This window comes from Ovis aries, chromosome 24 (assembly GCF_016772045.2).
Source record: "Ovis aries strain OAR_USU_Benz2616 breed Rambouillet chromosome 24, ARS-UI_Ramb_v3.0, whole genome shotgun sequence".
NCBI classification, from domain to species: Eukaryota; Metazoa; Chordata; class Mammalia; order Artiodactyla; family Bovidae; genus Ovis; species Ovis aries.
In genome coordinates, this window is record NC_056077.1 from 400,127 (window position 1) to 422,047 (window position 21,921).

At 43.9% G+C, this 21,921-nt stretch overlaps 1 protein-coding gene and 1 long non-coding RNA gene across 3 annotated transcripts in view; one reads left to right on the top strand and one right to left on the bottom strand.

Moving 5' to 3' along the window:
• Positions 1-10,162, bottom strand: part of LOC132658559 (liprin-alpha-1-like) — a 58,782-nt gene extending 48,620 nt beyond the window's left edge. Inside the window, exons 1-3 of one of the 2 annotated variants that reach the window (XM_060405829.1) lie at positions 10,112-10,162; positions 2,529-3,905; positions 482-589 (exon numbers count right to left, since the gene is read on the bottom strand). The gene's annotated coding sequence lies outside the window, so the exon portion shown is untranslated. Of the gene's footprint in view, positions 1-481; positions 3,906-10,111 lie in introns of both variants that reach the window. The other variant, XM_060405828.1, reaches the window with a different exon arrangement.
• Positions 10,163-11,305: 1,143 nt separating this feature from the next.
• Positions 11,306-20,170, top strand: LOC132658561 (uncharacterized). Its single transcript, XR_009598368.1, has 3 exons — positions 11,306-11,656; positions 15,932-16,067; positions 17,778-20,170. It is a non-coding gene; the product is annotated as an uncharacterized LOC132658561 (long non-coding RNA).
• The last annotated feature ends 1,751 nt before the right edge of the window (positions 20,171-21,921 follow it).

Sequence of the window (21,921 nt, forward strand, 5' to 3'; positions counted from 1 at the left end):
TAGGTTTAGAACAAAGACAGAGAGTTGGCAAGGGCTGATTGGCTGCAGGGGTTTCCTGGTATTTACTAATTGGCTAATCTTTATTGGCTGCAGGGGTTTCCTGGTATTTACTAATTGGCTATTGGATGCAGGGGGATGTCTTTTACGTCCTGATAAACTCAAACCAGGTTACGGGGAGTATGCTGATTAGACAAGTCCTGGCATCCTCGGGGATGACCTCACTGGGCAATGACTCAGCTTTTCCTGTGAGTCCTACCTTAGTCCCTGAAGCCTATCATGGTGTTTGTTAGGTCCCAACATTCCCCTCTGTCCTCTGATCATGGAGAGGAATCCTCCTCTTCATTCTGAGACATTGCCTGATATTTTTGTCTCAGCATCATCACTTGAGCTGTACTGATATGTTCTTTTTACAAAGGTCCAAGGACGAAGAATAAATCTGGCCACCAAGTATTGCGGGGGTTCCAGTAGTTGAATTGAGTACCTCATGGGTTAGTCCATTAAGAAGTGTCCAGGTGATCTTAGCAGGTTGATGTGGGTTAGCACCAGCAGTTCCGGAGTGGAGAAGGAGGGAACAAGATAATCAGGGGCCCTACTAAGGAAGATATGAGAGTTGTGAACCAGGGGGATGAGTTGAACCAGGATTCAAACCAATTTTGAGACAGTTTTCCTTCTCTTTTTCTCTAACTCAGCCCTTTTCTTATCTTGGCCAGGGACTCCCTGACTACCCCCAAGTGATTCACATAAAAGCAACATTCTTCCCCTAAGGCAGCACATAGGCCCCCTGAGAGACTTCATACTCAAGATACTTCTTGGGCATTGGGGCAGAAGTCTCTTTCTTCTGTAACTTCTTCCTGCTGTGCATGGGCGTAGGCCTGCCTAGCAGAGCAGAAGTCTCTCTCTACCTAATCTAAGTTGGGGTTTTCCACATCTGAAACCAGCTTCTACCCTTGTCGTAACAGCAATTTAGTTGGACCCTCTCAGAGATGAAATAGACAAAGGCCAACAGGAGACCTAACAGGATGGTCATCTCTGGTCCCCAGAAACAGAAGGCAACATTTGGGGTGAGGGTTGCAGGGTTTGTGACCTTCTCTGATTGGTAGGTGGTGAGGCAACAGAGCTGTGCTCCAGGAATCTTGTATTTAGTCTGAAGTTACCATCTTCCACCTGGGTGGGGGCTCAAAGACATTGTTATGCATATTTCTTGGAACCAGGACTCTGTCTGGAGGCTGTACCAACCTTTGATTGTTTCTGTTTTTGTATCCCCTCCCTTCCCTGATTAGTAATTGTCTGAATCCACCCTTTGGAATTCAGAGAAGGCCAAGGAGGCTGAACAAAGTCTATATCCTACAGATAAGAAATGGAGAACACAGAACAGATCTGTACTCCAGAGCCCCACAGAGTCCTGCTCCGTTTTAATTTTAGGGAACTAGGCAACTATGACTGTGATAACTTCCTGTCAAAATGGGGCATAGGACTGCCCCAGCTTGGAGCAATACAAGCTCTAATCTGAAAGCACACCCATAGCATCACCTAGTTATTTCCCAGGATATCTGAACCATAGCTACTCTATTTTGACTTTTAATTGTAAACTTTTCCTTAACAGCCAAAACAGATTTCACTGTTACTGACGTCAGTGTTTCTCTAGGTACAAGAAGATGCAAGAATTGGGATTCATAAAATCTTTTCCTGAAAAGATTTAACTATCTGAAGGCCTGTTCTGCGAGTTTTTCCCAGAGCACAGAGTGCCTCATTTCTGATTTTCACCCTGAACTCCTTTCAGGGGCATGGAAAGTTGGCAGTTGCGGTGGCCATGATTTAATCTTTGTAGATGTAGATGGCGAGTGTCAGTCTTCAGTTGGCAGAGCCCCTTTTGCTCATAAACTTGACCAAGATTATGAGGGGGCACTTCATGACCATTTTATCCCATGGTGCTGAGAGTGTCCATTCTCAGGTAAACAGGCCACTCAATGTGCTGTTACTGGACTAGGCCATAAAACAGTATCCAAAATTCTCTGGACCACCTGTCTTACTAGCTTCTTGGTCCAGGAAAATATTCCCTCTTGTTGCTTCTTCTCATGTCTAGAGTTACACTATTACCATCATCGATCTCATATGGGACTATGTATTATTCTATTAGACGCCTCACACACATATGTGACAGTGTAAGAAACAGCAATTTTGTAAAACAGGTGAAATACAAATAACATAGCCAGCAGTATTAGTAAAGTCACAAGTAAGACTTATGTTAAGAACTTACATTAGATATAGCCCAGTATATCTCAGGTCCTCTGCACACTGACCTGAATATGACTATAATAATTTTTAAGTAAATTTTCTCAGGGCCAACCAGTTAGAGTCTGGTAGTAGAGAAATTTACCAAGGTAACCCAGAACTAGACACAGGTAATTGGCCATGAACCCAACAATTGGATTGATTTTTAAAACTAGCATAAGATCAGGCCTATGATAGAAAAGCATTTGACTTATATGCAAAGGTCTAAGAAGTCAAGAAAACATAAATGATCATACGAATCAGGTCCAGCATCTTGGGGAAGCTGTCTACCTCTGATGTCGTTGTCTTCTCATCCTGGTGTAGTGTAGTTTCTCCTGATAAAAAAGTCCTTCCATCCATGTTGGAGACAGTCCCTTGAATTATGTCTTTTTCCAGTCCTGCTTGCAGGTTATCAGGCATCTGATCTTCATCCAAAGATAGATTACTGAGATAAGCTTCAGAAACAAACTTAGGGTGTTCTTCAAGAATTCAATTAAATTTTACATTAACATCACATAACAGCAAAGAACTAAGAGATGAGTCTTATTAGATGCAGACCTCCATTAACAAACTGGTCTTTAACATTTTGAAATATCTTTTTCTCCTTAATGTTACCCTTATTTTTATTCAGTATAACCAAATTAAGGCTAGTTTGTTTGCAAAATAGTTCTGTTCTCACTAATTTTGGTCTGATGACTTTTATAACCATAACTGATATCTGTATTAGTTATTTTACCATACATTATAACATGAGCAGATTTATTGCTCATTTGATAATCTTTTCCATGTAATTTAACCAACCAAATAAACACAGTTTAATATCTCTCTGGGATGCTCCAGGGGCCCTCTGAAGCACCCCAAAGTTAGCTAGATATAAAAGCTCATATCTCATTCACATTTTTTAGAAGTTTCTTCACTTGAGGTTAATTTCCTTGTTGACAAACTTGTAACAGATATAATATTTAACTTATATCAAACCTAGGTACAATGAAAATATTCTACTTAATGTTAATTACTCTAAGACATGTCTATATTAGATAGGTCAACAAACAAACATTAATATCAGGTATTTAACATTGAATATTTCCAAGTTCACATGAACCTGGAATTTACTGTTTAATTCAGAATTACTTGATTTGTAAATGCTTACCTTTTTTTAAGCCAAATAAATAGAGCTCATATACAAATTAACCTCAAAAATATTACCCAGAGACATACCAAGAGAGCCCTGGTCTCAAGGCACAGGGAAAGAAAATCAAGTTCTACCTATTTAGACAGCTAGCTTCAAGTCTGTTTTTTTTTCCTTTTTCCTCAGTGTCAGGAGTTAGAGATGGTCTTGGTAAGTATTACTCTCCTGATCTTCATGGTCAGTCATTACAGACAAAGGGGTGGAAGAGCTTTGACCCATAATGACGGAGCTCACAATGAACACACACACACACACAAAAATGGCGCCGGCACACAAAGAAAGGCGACAGACAGAAGACAGACAAATATCGGCCGAAAACACAGAGCTAGGTCTATCCCGGGTCACTGTTGTCTTGCTTCCCAGTGTTATCTCACCAAAGGGCGTCCACTGCCCACCAGATTCGGAGACAGGAGAGACGTTCCTTCCCAATCCCCCACAGAACCAGCTGCCTTCCTGCGCCAGTGCTGGGCCCCAGTCTTATGCTGGCTGCCAGTTGCCTTCCAGCGCGCTCACTGGGCCTCGGTCTTACACTGGCTAGAATGACTAATTCACCTTTGATTAGGCCTAACAAGAGCCAGCTGCCTTCCAGTGCGTATGCTGGACCTTGGCCTTACGCTGGACTTAACCAGACTTAACACCAGTGTTCAGATATCTTTCCTCCTAGTGAGGAAACCCCTTCTACCGGGAGAGTGTTATTCTTCCCAGTTAAAGGGATCCCAGACGAGCCCCCAAATGTTATGCCCAGAGTCTGAGTCCCCAAAACTGAGAGAATAAGACCTCCACAGCAACGTAAAAGCATGAAGGGGTTTTATTTCTAGCTCAAGCTAGGGCTCCCGCCACATCCAATACAGTGGAGTGGAGCAAGAGGCCCGAGCCCAGATTTACAGCAGTATTTATAGGTTTAGAACAAAGACAGAGAGTTGGCAAGGGCTGATTGGCTGCAGGAGTTTCCTAGTATTTACTAATTGGCTAATCTTTATTGGCTGCAGGGGTTTCCTGGTATTTACTAATTGGCTATTGGCTGCAGGGGGATGTCTTTTACGTCCTGATAAACTTAAACCAGGTTATGGGGAGTATGCTGATTAGACAAGTCCTGGTATCTGCGGGGATGACCTCACTGGGCAATGACTCAGCTTTTCCCGTGAGTCCTACCTTAGTCCCTGAAGCCTATCATGGCGTTTGTTAGGTCCCAACACTGGCAACAGCTTTTCATGCCCTAACCCTAAGAAAAGACATTCACTTTTCTACAGAGCAATATAAGATATGAGGAAAACTAATTTCCAATTAAATGAACTGATGACTATTTCATCAGAAAACAGAAAGGACTAGATACATTTAACCTTACACTTTAATTTTTATCAATGTGTAACATCAGGAATCTGATATTCTCCAGTTTACCAGTTCTCTTTTGATGATAAAAAGTTCAGTTCTGTTCAGTCGCTCAGTCGTGTCTGACTCTTTGCGACCCCATAAATCACAGCACACCAGGCCTCCTTGTTCATCACCAACTCCCAGAGTTTACCCAAACTCATATCCATTGAGTCGGTGATGCCATCCAGCCATCTCATCCTCTGTTGTCCCCTTCTTCTCCTGACCCCAATCCCTCCCAGAATCAGGGTCTTTTCCAATGAGTCAATTCTTTGCGTGAGGTGGCCAAAGTATTGGCGTTTCAGCTTCAGCATCATTCCTTCCAATGAACATCCAGGACTGACCTCCTTTAGGATGGACTGGTTGGATCTCCTTGCAGTCCAAGGGACTTTCAAGAGTCTTCACTAACACCATAATTCAAAAGCACCAATTCTTCAGCGCTCAGCTTTCTTCACAGTCCAACTCTCACATCCATACGTGACCACTGGAAAAACCACAGCCTTGAATAGACGGACCTTTGGTGGCAAAGTAATATCTCTGGTTTTTAGTATGGTATCTAGGTTGGTCATAACTTTTCTTCCAAGGAGTAAGCGTCTTTTAATTTCATGGCTAAAATCACCATCTGCAGTGATTTTGGAGCCCACAAAAATAAAGTCTGACACTGCTTCCCCATCTATTTCCCATGAAGTGATGGGACCAGATGCCATGATCTTTGTTTTCTGCATGTTGAGCTTTATGCCAACTTTTTCACTCTCCTCTTTCATGTTCATCCAGAGGCTCTTTAATTCTTCTTCACTTTCTGCCATAAGGGTGGTGTCATCTGCATATCTGAGGTGATTGATATTTCTCCCAGCAAATTTGATTCCAGCCTGTGCTTCTTCCAGCCCAGCGTTTCTCACGATGTACTCGGCATAGAAGTTAAATAAGCAGGGTGACAATATACAGCCTTGCTGTATTCCTTTTCCTATCTGGAACCAGTCTGTAGTTCCATGTCCAGTTCTGTTTAATTTTTATCGACGTGTAACATCAGGAATCAGATATTCCCCAATTTACCAGTTCTCTTTTGATGTTAAAAAGTAAAAGCCCCTAAAATAAGTTGAGTATTTGTTCTGAAGAGCAGCAATAAAGGGGATGCAATCTTGGAAGACTGTCTTCAGAGGCTGGCTACAAAGCCAGACCCAAAGAACTCAGGTGGGAAAGGCAGGAGATGGCAACTGTGAAGAGGAAAGAAAGCAGGCAGAATCCCAGAAGAGACAATGACAAAAATGCGCCCTGGGGGCTTGTCAGCAAGGCCCTGCAACAAAAGAGGTTAGCAATTCTATTCCAATGCACACTTTCTGTACAGAAAGTGATTCCTCTTTCTCAGCTTAGATTTACTTAACTGGACACACTATACATGTATGTAACATTCTGTGTTTCCAATTCAGAAATTAAAGGTTGCCTCAAACACACTGGCTACAATGGGAACAGGAGGGTATTCTTTTGTCTTCTTTCAGTTTTCCAAGACTGCGTTATAAGGATTAGCAACCACTACCTATGAAGCTTCTTCTCTCAAGGAAATTATCATCTTCTTAGACAGCAAAGTACACACTGAGAGCATATCACTGCTCAAAGTGCCATATTCCTTTTCCTAAAACTCATGTGGGTTTTGGCCTTTTGTTTTCCATATCTTATTTAAAAAAATAAATTCATTCTCAGGATACTGTTTTCTGGTTGCTAAAGGGTATATAGCTCCATATTTAGTTCATCGGAGAAGGCAATGGCAACCCACTCCACTACTCTTGCCTGGTAAATCCCATGGGCGGAGGAGCCTGGTAGGCTGCAGTCCATGAGGTCGCAGTGGGACAGGACTGAGCGACTTCCCTTTCACTTTTCAGCTTCATGCATCGGGGAAGGAAATGGTAACCCATTTCAGTGTTCTCGCCTGGAGAATCCCAGGGACAGGGGGAGTCTGGTGGGCTGCCGTCTATGGGGTCGCACAGAGTTGGACACCACTGAAGCAACTTAGCAGCAGCCTATTTAATTCATAGGGCTTAGATTCTTACTAATCTCAAGGTATCACTTTGCTACTTTATCTAATTTTTAAAGTCCATCTAGTCATCTACTGATTACACAAGATAATCTATTCTTCCAGTGTGCTGAGTGATGGGGCTTAAAAAAAATACAGGAAAAACAAAGTTCAAAACAAAAACGAATAGTAGCCATCAAAATCCAGTCCATCTTACAAATTATACATTACTTTTAATACTAGAGAAAGCAAAAGATCTTTTAAAACTAAAAACAAAACTGGAAAGTTAAAAGATGGCGAGAGTCTGGACTTTAAAAAAATCAGGTTGAAATTCCAGCCTCATTTCCCTTTTCCATTAACATGTCTTTAGAAAATTCTCTAATATCAAGCTCCTGATTTTTTTCCCCCTTTAGCATGGTTGCAAGTTTTAACTATAAAATTAGTTTAATGAGATAAACTTTGGGGACCAGGATTTTTTTTAGGCCTACTAGCCTAGTTGTTCGGCGAAGGCAATGGCACCCCACTCCAGTACCCTTGCCTGGAAAATTCCGCGGATGGAGGAGCCTGGTAGGCTGCAGTCCATGGGGTCGTACAGAGCCAGACACGACTGAAGTGACTTAGCAGCAGCAGCAGCCTAGTTGTTTTTTCTTAAACTTCATTCACAGCGCATTCCTTGGATCCTCCAAAACTGTTGCTAGTTCTCAGCATAACAAACTGTAACTCAAAGATAGATTCATCGTTTCTGATGCAACAGTCAGTTAAAACTAATTTCTACTCAAAGAGGAGTTGTTACTCTTCAAACATTCACACCTAACCTCTGGAAATGCCACTATTAAAAACCTTCACTTCTTTCCTCAGGACGCTGTGACCCTTCTCCCAAATTTATACTGAGCAATCCCTCTCATACATATTTCAAAGTCTTGGTTTTCATTTGCACTACTGCTCTTTTTGTGGGCAACTGCAGCTTTAAACGTCTCTAATTCTAGAGATTTAGGGGTTAAAAAATGCTTGAGGCCAACACTGCTCTTCCCTGTGAAAGAAGGTAAAGATGCAGTAAGAACTGTTTCCTATCACATGTCTCCTGAAGAAAAGAAAGTCAACAGCAGTCTAACATCAACACACTAACATGCACGGAATAAGCTTTCAGCATGAAATCTCATAGTTTTACTAACACTTCGGAAATTTAAGACGGGGAGAGAGATTTTTTTGCCTGTCAAGTGGGCAACAGAGGACTTACAGTGAGTTTAAAACCCCCTCTCCCTGCCCAATGATGACGCGCTCACAACACTGTGCTATACAAAAAAAGAACATGCACTTTACTAGTTATCTTCTCCTCAAGCCTCCCTACTTCAAATATCTCAATCATGGCTGGGGATCTCTCTAGAAAAATCCACCTAAATGTTCAAAGCATGAAATAAAGCTCAGAGCAATGCAGTACTGAAGATGAAAAAAGGGATGAAAGAACCTAAAGTCCTTTCTTCCTCTATTAATAGGGCACTGGTAGATTTAGGAGAGATGTAGAAGCAGGGAATATTAGTGGAAGAGAAAAAGAAAAAAGAAAACACAGAGGAGGAGGAAAGAGTAGGTAAGACGATAGGCTTTACTAATTGTTGAGGTCCTTTAATGGACCAGAACCTGGAGGTCCGGAGTCGATGATAAGAAAGTAAAGGAGAGAAAGAGGCTGATAGTCCTTGATTTATGGAGAAAGCCAATAAAGCCCCTGGCACGGGGCTCGCTGAGTTCACGGAGGCCTCAGGCACCCTCTCGATGTGCTAAAGGCACACAGCGCCTTCTTGAGAGGATTTTAGAAGCCCAGGCAGGAAAATGAATTCAGAGGGCCTCTCTGCTCCAAACAAATAGCCTGATAGAGAGAGAGAAAGACAGGCACGGGGAACAGAGCTCTGATGGAGCAAAGGTGTTTTAATTAACATGGTGTGGGCATATATACTGTCTTACAACATAGTTATTCTCAGCAAAGATAAAGATTAAAATTCGAGACTTACAAAACATAAGGGAGAGAGAGAGAGAGCTCTCTGATATTAAAGAGAGAGTTGTAAACAATCACTTTTACCCTATGGTTCACAAGAAGGAAGAGGGTACTTCTCTCCATATAGAGAAACTAATGAAGGAAATGCCTGGATTCCTCGGCCGGGGAGAGGCTTGCCTCTCCTCTTAATTCCTGAGTAGTCAGGAATTAATAAGGAACAGAGAATTTCTGACAGATCCAAAACAGCACACAGGAAGCCTCCTGTTCAATGATTCCTGACACTTAATTCCCTTATTCTCCTGACAGTTTCAAAGCATTTGGGGGGGGGGGTGTAGAGGAGGAACCTGTTATTTCACTAAATAAAAGGCAACAGTGTAAGAAGAATTGCATCTCGATTATCTTTTATTTTCAGCTCTATCCTTGCAAGCCTGCCCACTTAAGCTTTTACGTCACTTTCCTATCTTATTACCTCTATGTTGTGGTTTGGTACTTCAAACAAACTTTTTTTTTTTCCTTCTTCTGATGGAGGAAAAAGATGGTATTGATTTGCTTAAAAGTACGGATGGGAGAAAAAAAAAGGACGGATGGAAAGCATTATCTTCAGGAGTAAATGTTTCTTAATAACAGAACTACGGATTTATCTATCCCTTTGACTGTCAGCACACCACTAAAGGCTAAAAGAAGGCTCAAGAGGGAGGTAACATCCCCCTTGTCAAGTCTTTGTTTCCGTGCTCCTGCGGTATTGGCTTTGCCAAGTAACCAAATTCCCGTACATAAACGTTACAGGTCTCTCCAAACTACTTCTATAAAATAAAATATTGTTTGATCAACCTTATAGAGCAGTCATTTATTCCTATAGCTACAGGTCTGCTCAGCTGCTCTGTCTGGCTACATTCAGAAGGGAACCACAATTCAAAATTTCATTTATTCTGGGCCAAAACCCAGACCTTTTGTCCTTCCTAGATATTTTGGAACTTCGAGTTGACGCCTCTGCCTAAATTAGCGGTGTATGTTTTTCTTCTTTTAAGAAAGAACGAACGAACCACCCCTTGTTCTCTTATTGAGGAAGGCACCTAATTCTGAAAAAGGCCTCTAGGAAGATGTTTAAATGTCCTGAAATGTTTAACAGCACCTTATTTCAGAGGCGGTGGATGAACCTCCCCGCGGTACCCCAGGGCAAACACACGGAGCGTCCAAGGGGGCAGAGAGGGAAGCCTCCAGGAGGAATAAGCAGACTTTGCAAAACTGACGGGAGGGAGGAGAGGGGACAACGTTCAGGACTAGGAACAGGCAGCAGTCCAGATGCCCCGACGCCGCCCGCGCCCCGCACCCAGCCCTCGGAGCGTCGTCCTCCCGGCCGGCGGCCGCGCGCTCCCCCCACAGCCCCCAGCGGCCCGGGAGCGCCACCCGCCCCCGCGGCGCCGACCGAGCCCCAGGCGGGGCCGAGGGCGGCGCGCAGGGCGCGCGGGCCCCACTCCAGCAGGCTGCTCGGCGCGGGCGCGGGACAGAGGGGGACTCCAGCCCGCGCGCCCGGGCCGCCCAGCCCCAGACTCGGGCTCCGCCGCCGGCCCGCCGCCCGCCCCTCCACAGCGCGGCGCCCAAGGCTCCTGTTTCGGCGGCGACGAGAATCGGGATCCCTGAGGCGGCGGTGCCGCGGCGGCTGGTGGCTCTCCGGCGCAGGGTGAGACCGAGGAGCGGGCGGCCGCGCCGGCACCGCCTCGGTCCCCACCCCCGAGTCCTTTTCCCGCTGAGCCGGACGGGAAGGGGCCGGCACGACCCGGGGCTCCCCCCACGCCTCGGGGCCGGGCTCCCGGGGGCTGCGGCGGCGGCCGGGGGCGGCCGCGGGTCCCTCAGGTAAACGGAGCCAGCGAGGCCCCCCAGCGCGCCTCGGAGCGCCCGCGCGCTTTCGCGACGGCCGGGCGCGCGCGCACCACGGACGGCGCAGGCGCGCCGCGCACGCTCGGCCGAGCGCGCCTAGTCTGAGCCCAGCTTGAGGCGTGAGGTGTGAGGTGAGCTTGCTAAGGATTCTGTAGCCTTGATCGAGTCTCCGAAGGTTTTTGAGCTGAAAAGTGATTAACAGACCTTTTGAAAAATACTTCCCTGAATAGAGTCGTGGTTAGCCAACGCTGGGGAGTAGGGAAGTGTGGAGATACTGATCAAACGGTGCAAACCTTCAGTTAGAAAATGAGTAAGTTCTAGAGACCGTGTGTACAGCATGGTGACTGTGTGGCGATGGTGGTGGTAGTTTAGTCGCTAAGTTGTGTCCCACTCTTGCAGCCTCATGGACTGTAGCCCACCAGGGTCCTCTGTCCATGGGATTCTCCAGGCAAGAATACTGGAGTGGGTTACCATTTACTTCTTCGGGGGATCTTCCTGCCCAGGGATCATGGTGACTATAGTTTATAATAATATATTATATACTTGAAATTTGCAGGAAGAGTAGATCTCAAGGGTAATCACACACAGAAGCGCACACACGCACACCCACACGCACCCACGCACACACACACAGTAACTATGGGAGGTGATGGATATGTTACATAGTTTGATTGTGTAAGCATTCCACAATGTGTACATATACTAAAACATCACCTTAAATATATACTTTTTTATTTGTTAAAAAACCCCTCCTGCAGTAGACTGTAATCTCCATTCTAGTCAAGACTTGTCTTTATGCCTGTAATACAGACCTGGTAAGTCTTCAGTGAAGTTGTGCAACGGTGACAGTGTGAAGAATGGCTTTGAAGATGGGACAGGAGGTGTGTAACCACTGGCACTTTACCAGAGGACCTATCCTTGCCTTTAAACAGGACACTAGAAGCACACACTGGGGGTAAGGGCCATAAGCCCTTTTTCTTCCCCTTTACCAAAGAAAAATTAAAGGGGAACATGCAAGGACAGCCATTAAGGGGGAAAGAGGTCATGAGAAAACAGCAGCAAGGTTTGTATGTAGGAGGGAAGGCAACTTGCTTTGTCTTGTAATTGTCTTGCATGTTGTATGAAAGCGCCCGAGTGGTCTATACTGTGAACCAGTGTGGGCCTGCAGATGTGCACACTGCCCGTCTTCTAGAGTGGGCAGAGGGAAAACTGTGAAAGGGTAATGACAAAACCCAGGGCAGGACACCTCCATTTCCTGCTTCAGGAAGACTGTTACCAAGAGGGCTGTTTTTCTCAGCCAGGCCCCGTCTCCTGAAAACCAAACTTTATTCAAGTTCATTTGAAAAAAAAAAAAAAGCCTAATTCAAACAATTTCTAGCTCTGAAGAACCAGGAAGGAATAAAACAACAACAATGCAAAACCTTAGGGAGGACCTGGAAAAGCTACTTTGTCCTAATCAGAAATCGTGCTTATAATCAGTCAGATTGTTTTCTACTCATACTGGGAAAAGAGAGTTTCTGAGCTTACAACAGAAGTTTTTAACCTAGTGTAAACAAAATGTAAGGTTTATATGTATTTTTCTAGGGAGAAGATTCATAGTTTTCATCATATCCTCAAAGAGTTTTATAGCCCTGAGGAAAAAAAAAAAAAAGATTAAAAACAACTGGTTTAAGGAACTCCCTGGCGGTCCTGAGGTTAGGACTCTGTACTTTCATTGCCGAGGGCCAGGGTCAATCCCTGGTTGGAGACTAAGATTCTGTAAGCCGAGTGGCTTGGCCTAAACAGATAAATAAAAATAAAAACACACGCACACACACCTTCAATCAGTTTAAATAGAAGAAACATCAAACATGAATAACTAGCAATAAAAAAGGAAATATGTGATTTTTAACTGAGCAGATCTAGACTCAGTGACTGTGCTTTATATATTCGCCTGCTCATGTGTATTTTTATAGCAGCCAATTAATAATACTGTAATGAAACCATTTCTTACACCTTTGCAACTTAGCTGTTCAGAGCTAAGAATGTGAGGGCTCATCTGAACCTCCTTAATTCCCCCTTATTCCAGCAGAGTGGTATCAGCAGGCAACTGCAGGAAGATATTATCCATGGTTTAAAACCCTGAGGTTTTAAAACGTTGGCTTTCTCTTCAGCTCTAATTTAAACCTGAGAGGGAATATTACATGTCAAGTGAGAGTCACAAAATTTCACATCTAGCATTTGGGGGAATCCTCTGTAAGTAAAAAGATAATGTTTTTTAATTTAAAAATATTTATTTTTATGTATTTGGCTGTGCCAGGTCTTAGCTGTGGTATCTGGATCAAAAATTGTCCAGGTGAATTCCCTGGTGGTCCAGGGGACGTGGGTTCTATCCCTGGTCAGGGAACTACATCTCACACGCCCTAACAAAGACCTTGCTCAGCCAGATAAATACATAAAAATAAATATGTTTTTAAATTTTCTTATATTTGTTGCTATAATTTTTGGAGCCCTGGGTGAGGCAGGCAAATCCTGTGCAGTCCTCAGCTCAGCACCACTGCTTTGGATATGAAACATACCTTCAGGGAGGAAGAAGGCACAAACAACCAGAAACACGGAGGATATATACTGAAAATGCCATCAATCTGCTTTAAATATTTTTTACCTTAAAATATTTTGTTGTGCCCCTTTCAAGGACAGGCTTTGAAGAACTCTGTAAATAACAGGAAGTTCTAAGAAAGTCTGTGGTGATGCTATTTATTTTACTTTTTTCAACTTTCTATTTTGTATTGGAGTATAACCAATTAACAGTGTTGTGGTGGTTTCACATGAACAATGAAGGGTCTCACCCATACATGTACATGTATCCATTCTCCCCCAGCCAGGCTGCCATTGAGCACGGTTCCTTGTGCTATATCGTGGGTCCCTGTTGGTTATCCATTTTAAATATAACAGTGTGTACCTGTCCAAGTCAATCCTAAAGGAAATCAGTCCTGAACGTTCATTGGAAGGACTGATGCTGAAGCTGAAGCTCCAGTTCTTTGGCCACTTGATGCAAAGAGCCCACACATTAGAAAAGACCCTGATGCTGGGAAAGATTGAAGGCAGGAGGAGAAGGGGATGCCAGAGGACGAGATGGTTGGATGGCATAACTGACTCAATGGACATGAGTTTGAGTAACCTCCGGGAGACGGTAAAGGACAGGGAAGCCTGGCGTGCTGCAGTCCATCGAGTTAGTCAGACACGACTGAGTGACTACTTGCAAAAAGTTTCAAAGCTAGTGAGTTTTAGAGCCAGGATCCCAACTGTGTAATGTAACAAGATTTGGTTGCAAACAACAGAAATAGATTCTAGCTAATGTGTGCGTGCTGTGTGCTTAGTCGCTCAGTTGTGTCCAACTCTTGTAGCCTGCCAGGCTCCTCTGTCCATGGGGATTCTCCAGCCAAGAATACTGGAGTGGATTGCCATGCCCTCCTCCAGGGAATCTTCCCAAGCCAGGGATCGAATCCAGGTCTCCCGCATTGCAGGTAGATTCCTTACCATCTGAGCCCCCAGGGATGCCCCCTACAAGAAGGGTCTTCTAGCTGATGGAGGTGAAATTTACTGAAGGCTATCAGGTGGCTCACAAGATGGAAAGGACTTGCGTGCATGCTAAGTTGCTTCAGTCGTGCCTGATTCTTTGTGACCCTGTGGACCATAGCCCGCCACGGTCCTCTGTCCCAGGGATTCTCCAGGCAAGAATACTGGAGTGGGCTGCCATGGCCTCCTCCAGGGGGTCTTCCTGACCCAGCGATCAAACCTGCATCCCTTAGGTCTCCAGCATTGGCAGGCAGATTCTTCACCACTAGCACCACCTAGGAAGCCCCTCCAAGAAGAGTCTGGGAACAGCTTAACAATCTCCTCAGAGCATCTACAGTCCTTTGAATGATCAACGTGGCTGTAAAGCAAGGGTAAGCCAGCATCAGTTACCTGGCCTAGCTTAGTCTCATGACTGGGCAAGGGGAGGCCACCTTGATTAACCAATCAGCAGACCCTACACACTGAGGGAAAAATAATCCCTCATGGAAATTAGAGTGCTTTAATCCAATGAAGGCAGACCTAGGGACTCCCCTGGCTGTCCAGTGGTTAGAAGTGGATCATAAACAAGGTTGAGCGTTGAAGAATCGATGCTTTTTAATTGTGGTACTGGAGAAGACCTTTGAGACTCCCTTGGACAGCAAGGAGATCAAATGAGTCAGTCCTAAAGGAAATCAACCCTGAATATTCACTGGAAGGACTGATGCTGCAGCTAAAGCTCCCAAACTTTGGCCACCTGATGTGAAGAACCGACTCCTTGGAAAAGACCCTGATGCTGAGAAAGATTGAAGGCAGGAGGAGAAAGGAGGCAAGAGAAGATGAGATGGTTGGATGGCATCACCAACTCAATGGACATGAGTCTGAGCAAACTCTGGGAGACAGTGAAGGAGAGGGAAGCCTGGTGTACTTCAGTCCATGGAGTTGCAAAGAGCTGGGCACCACTTAGTGACTGAGCAACAGCAGTCATGGTTAGGACTCAACATTTCCAGTACAAGGGATGCGAGTTCCGTCTCTGGTGGGAGAACTGAGATCCCACAGGCCGTGAGGCCACAAAAATGAAGGCAGACATATACAGTACTGGGTATACTGTATATTTTCCCCAGTGTATTTTTCCCAATAAACCCAAATCTGTCCATATGTAAATTCTTGGCCTTGTCCATTGTACTCTTCTACTTCTTAAATATGGTAGCAAGCTAGAGCCCTTGTTAGCTAGATGTCAGAAAGTTGACAGAGGAAGAAGGAGGTCACAAGGGACAAAATGGGGTAGTTCAGATTGCACGGTGATTTTATAAATACTTCTTTCTGACCAATAGGGTATGTTCTTAGCTGAGTGATTCTGATTTTTTTCCCCTTGGTCCAATGAAAATCAAACAGAGTTAAACAGACCTGGGTCTGATTCTCTGTTTCACCACCTACTGTCTGTATAACTCTGGGCAAAGCATGTAACTTCAGTGAGCCTCATTTTCTTCATCTGTAAAATAAGCTAAAACCCACCACCTTACCATATTGTTATGGGTTTTAATTGAGCAAACCTGTTAAGTGCCTGACATACAAAAGACTCCCAGTAAATGTTACTCTCCCCCTCGTCCCTGCCCCTGCCCCGTGTACTAAAGAGGATTGTATGGAATGAGTGTGCTTAGTATTCTGAAGATTGTATGATTCATTTCTTCCGCAGGTATAGTTTTTCTTACAGAAGAATATCCAGTTATTTCATGATGGCCTTTGCACCTCCAAAAAACACAAATGGTCCCAAAATGCAGACAAAAATGAGTACCTGGACACCCCTAAACCATCAGCTTTTGAATGACTGGGTAAGTAATAAGAACTAGTTTATTAGTTGAAATCATGCTTTAAAGGAAAAAAACACACATTAAAATTTTGGTAATCAAAAGTTGAACAGCAATTGCTTAGGATTGTATAGTGGATAAAAAAAAATGAAGGATTTCTTCAAAAATTCTAATTGAAAGAAACTGAAATAAATTTAGAACAAAATAAAGAAAACTTTAGTTGAGCCCCAGTTACATGGCCAGAGTTGGCAAGAGATACAGAGTTCCTGCTTTAAAAGGAATATCTTAGGGACTTCCCTGGTGGTCCAGTGGCTAAGACTCTTGGCTCCCAGGGCTGGGGCCCAGGTTCTATCACTGGCCAGGGAATTCCGTCCCACATACTGCAACTAGAGACCTTGTGTGCTGCAACTAAGACCCAGTGCAGCCAAATAAATTAATAAATATTTTTAAAAGATTTAGGAGATAGAAGGCGGAGTGTCTGCCAGCTCCCCTTCACCTCCGTACCCACCTGGTCTTCAGGCTCTGTGAGTCTCCCTCCGAGGCCTCTTCATCCAGACCCCTCTTCTCCTTTGACTGTGCACATCCGGCTCCACGTTCTCAGTTCACACACTCACCCCCCTTCGCCTGGCACATTGCAGTAGCCCCTCAGCTGGTTTCACTGTCTCTAATCCGTCCTCTATTCTGGTCCCAGAATGATCTTTCTAAAATACCAAACTAATCCTATGAAGCAAAAGCGATAACACAGTGCTCCAAGGATAAATTCCACCCTACCCACCGTGCATAGCACTGAGGACCCTTCATGTGTGTTAGTCACTGAGTCGTGTCCGACTCTTGGAGACCCCATGGACTATAGCCGGCCAGGCTCCTCTGTCTGTGGGATTCTCCAGGCAAGAATACTGGAGTAGGTTGCCATGACCTCCTCCAAGGGATCTTGATGACCCGCGGATTGAACCCAGTGTCCTTTATATCACCTGCATTACCAGGTGAGTTGTTTTTAAATTTATTTGGTTGCAATTTTTGCTGAAGCATGTGAACCCTTAGTTGCAACATGTGGGATCTAGTTCCCTGACCAGAAATCAAACCCAGGCCCCCTGCATTGGGAGCATGGAGTCTTAGCCCCTGGACCACCAGGGAAAGTCCCAGCAGGTGAGTTCTTTAACACTGGCTCCACCTGGGAAGCCTGAATAGCTTTGGTCAAATTTTATGAGAATTTCTAGGGAATTCCCTGGTGGGCCAGTGGCTCAGAGTCTGTGCTCCCAGTGTAGGGGGCCTGGGTCCCATCTGTGTTCAGGAAACTAGATCCCACATGCGGCAAGAGTTTGCATGCGGCAGCTAAAGAGCCCACATGGCACAACTAAGACCCAGTGCAGTCAAATAAATAAAAACGTTTAAAAATCTCATGATAATTTCTAGGTGAGCAATGATAAGAGAAACAACAATTTCTATTAGAAATGATATTTATTTTGTTGTTCAGAACTCCCATTTTATCACCCCCCACCCAGCCATTTTTATTTTGGTTTAGTTAGGTTCTAGTTTGGAGTAAAAGTATTTTCAAAAATCTTAGCCTGCCATATGTTACATAGATAGGCAATGGGAATTTGCTGCATGGCTCAGGAAACTCACACAGGGGCACTGTATCAGCCTAGAGGGGTGGGGTGGGGAGGGAGGTTCAAAAGGGAGGGGATATATGCATACCTAGTATATTGTCACCCTGCTTATTTAACTTATATGCAGAGTACATCATGAGAAACGCTGGACTGGAAGAAACACAAGCTGGAATCACGATTGCCGGGAGAAATATCAATAACCTCAGATATGCAGATAACACCACCCTTATAGTAGAAAGTGAAGAGGAACTAAAAAGCCTCTTCATGAAAGAGGAGAGTGAAAAAGTTGGCTTAAAGCTCAACATTCAGAAAACAAAGATCATGGCATCTGGTTCCATCACTTCATGGGAAATAGATGGGGAAACAGTGGAAACAGTGTCAGACTTTATTTTTGGGGGGGGCTCCAAAATCACTGCAGATGGTGACCGCAGCCATGAAATTAAAAGACGCTTACTCCTTGGAAGAAAAGTTATGACCAACCTAGATAGCATATTGAAAAGCAGAGACATTACTTTGCTGATTAAGGTCGTCTAGTCAAGGCTATGGTTTTTCCAGTAGCCATGTATGGATATGAGAGTTGGACTGTGAAGAAGGCTGAGCATTGAAGAATTGATGCTTTTGAACTGTGGTGTTGGAGAAGACTCTTGAGAGTCCCTTGGACTGCAAGGAGATCCAACCAGTCCATTTTGAAGGAAATCAGCCCTGGGATTTCTCTGGAAGGAATGATGCTAAAGCTGAAACTCCAGTACTTTGGCCATCTCATGCAAAGAGTTGACTTACTGGAAAAGACTTTGATGCTGGGAGGGACTGGGGGCAGGAGGAGAAGGGGACGACAGAGGATGAGATGGCTGGATGGCATCACTGGCTTGATGGATGTGAGTCTGAGTGAACTCCAGGAGTTGGTGATGGACAGGGAGGCCTGGCGTGCTGCGATTCATGAGGTCACAAAGAGTCGGACATGACTGAGTGGCTGAACTGAACTGATGGCTGATTCATGTTGAGGTTTGACAAAAAACAACAAAATTTTGTAAAGCAAAATCTCTTCAATAAAAAAATAATTAAAATTTAAAAACTGTCAAATCACTATGTTGTACACCTGAAACTAACAATATATATCAATTATAATTCAATAAAAATTAAATGTAATACAAATTTAAAACATCTTGGCCCATGTGTATACCCATATGTATGGGAATGAATGTATCAGTGCTCAGACACACACATGGAATTTGCGTATGCATACAGCAAACTGTTAACAGTGTGTGCACATGTGCTCAGGCTCGTCCGACTCTTTGCATCTCCACAGACTGTAGCCCTCCAGGCTCCTCTGTCCATGGACTTTTCCAGGCAAGAATATTAGAGTGGGTTGCCATGCCCTCCTCCAGGGAATCTTCCCATCCCAGGGATTAAACCCACGTCTTTTTATGTCTCCTGCATTGCCAGGTGGGTTCTTTACCGGCTGAGCCACCAGAGAAGCCCAACTATCAATAGTGGTTTCCCCTAAAAAGTTGGATGACATGGAAGAGTGGGAGGGAAGTCTATTGGAAGAGAGAGTTTTTGTTTTTTACCGTATACAGTGCAATGATATTTAACAATTTAAAAAACAAATATAAGTAAAAGCGAGCAAAGAATAGTAATGCTGAGAATGGAAACACAGGTTCCAGATCAGCTATACTAAATAATCTCCTGCTGGACTTCAGCGAGTCTCTTATGCCTCTGATCTTTACTACCTGCCTTTGGAAATTGAGTGGCTTGGATCAGATGACCTCAAAGGCCCCTTCCAGGTCTAACATTCTGACACTGTGAAAGGGGTTCAAAATAGATACCTAAGTTTACAGCTGGGCAGACCGTGTCCTTACGATAACTTCAAGGGCTTTTCTACACTTCTACAACAGGGCATTTGCCAATGATCAACGTAATTTTGAGGTCCTCTTTTTTTGTTTTGGCCACACTGCACAGAATATGGGATTTTAGTTTGCTGGCCAGGGATAGAACACAGGCACCCTGCATTGCAAGCGCGGAGTCTTAAACATGGTACCACCAGGGAAGTCCCTGGTTTTTGTTTTAATTTTGCCTTTTTTCTATTCTGTAGTACAATGAAAAATATGAAACTGTTTCAGTCTAAAATAAACCTCATAGGATTTTAACTTCACAAGAGGCTTTAAGCAGAGAGATTGAATTCAAATGTAGATGCCAAAATTATAGCATCCTCAGATTACAAAATAATTCAGGCCTTGTGAAAACGTTGAGAGGAATGTTTTATAAGTATGTATCTCTTTGCTGCCTAGTGTAGGGTTTTTTTTTTTCATCTAGTGTTTTAATCAAAAGTGATCAACATTTTTTTAAAAAATATGGTTCACACATGTAGTACAGTCCACATGTAGTTAAAAGGGTGTTCTGAGAAAAAGCACCTAACCACCATCCATCGGTCATAATTCAGGAGCCCCAAATGTCTTACTCCTCCACGGTAATGATGGCCCTTGGTGAAATATGCAACCACAGCGTCAACAGACTAAAATAACAACCGTGGGATTCTGACTTAACAGCAGGCTCTGAGTAAACTGTGATGTGAACAACTGCGACATTCTGCAAGGAAAGACGATTCTCTCTGATGTCTTCCACTTGAAGTGATACTGTTTCCGGCTCTTTTTAAGTTTTAATTGAAGTATGGCTGGTTTACAATGTTGTGTTAGTTTCAAGTGTACAGCAGAGGGGTTCAGTTATACATGTCCATTCTCTTTCAGAGTCTTTCCCTTATGGGTGATTACACAATATTGAGCAGTGTATGTCCAACAAGTAGGTCCTTGTTGGTTATTTATTTTGTATATAACAGTTTGTATATGTTTATCCCAAACTCCCAATTTATCCTTCCAACCCTCTTCCAGCTTTTTAAGATCAAAAATCTGATTGCAAATCCTTGGAATGAAGACTTGCTCCCAACCAGAGACTATAAGATTCTGAGTCTGCCTGAGGGCCTGACAGTTAAATAATTTGTTCCAAATTAAACTTCTTGTCAAGGGTAGAGTCAGAACCAGATCTGGGTTTGTCTAGTGTTTCTCTTTCTGCCCCTCATGCCTATCAGTTCCTACCTGACTCTAATCGCCTTTTGGTGAAGAACTGCATTTGCTTGGACTCTGCTTAGACTTGGTCCTTGGCCCTCTAAAGACCCTATCTCTTACCCTCTTTATTTGATTTTATTATCAATGACTGACTTTATTTTTTTATTTATTATATTATTTATTATATTTTTATTTTTTTATTTATTATCAATGACTGACTTTATTTATTTATGTATTTATTTAAATATTTCTTTTCTTTATCTATTTGGCTGCACTGGGTCTTCGTTACGGCATGCAGGGTCTCTAGATGCGGCGTGTGGGATCTTTTTAGGTGCAGCAAGTGGAATCTAGTTCCCTGACCAGAGATGGAACTCGGGCCCCTACATAGGGAGTGTGGAGTCTCAGCCACTAGACCACCAGGGAAGTCCCCCTGCCACTTTCTTGCTGACTCTCCACACCCCGTCAAGTCAGTGCCCCTTTCTTTCTGATGCCTTCTGTTGTCATTGGACACCACAACGGTCCTCCCAACCTCCTTTTGAAAGGAGATTGTCATCCTGGGACCTAATTGTGTTTTTTTTTTTTTCCCCCAATGTCAGGTCAAACCATGGGCAGCAATTCACTGAGAATGTAGGGCTTGAGGTCAGAATAGGGAAGATCAAGGTTGGGGGTCAGAATAGAAAGCCCATGGCTCTAGCAGGGTTTCCTAGGTGTTAGTGATGAAGAATCTGCCTGTCAATGCAGGACATGCAAGAGATGTGGGTTTGATCCCTGGGTCAGGGAGATTCCCCTAGAGTAGGAAATGGCAACCCAGTCCAGTATTCTTGCCTGGGAAATCCCACGGACAGAGGAGCCTGGCAGGCTACCGTCCATGGGGTCTCCAAGACTTGGGCATGACTAAGCATGCTTGCACCACATGGCTTTAATGAGGAACCAGGTATGTTATTCAGCTGAACATACGGTCTGGAACCAATGGTTTTTCTTTAAAATCTATAAAGGTAACCCTTTGGGCCTCTGCTTATCCTCTCTAAAACAGAAAAAGTGAACAAAAAGGTCCTAAGAGTCCTTTTAGCCCTAAAATTCTATGACACGTGAATCTCCTGTTGTTGTTCAGTCAGCAGGTGTTTTGTTGAGAGCTTCCCCTGGAACCTGTGGATCATATAAGGGAAAGGAGCTGTAATCTACCTGGGAAGAGAAAATGAACAGAATGACCTG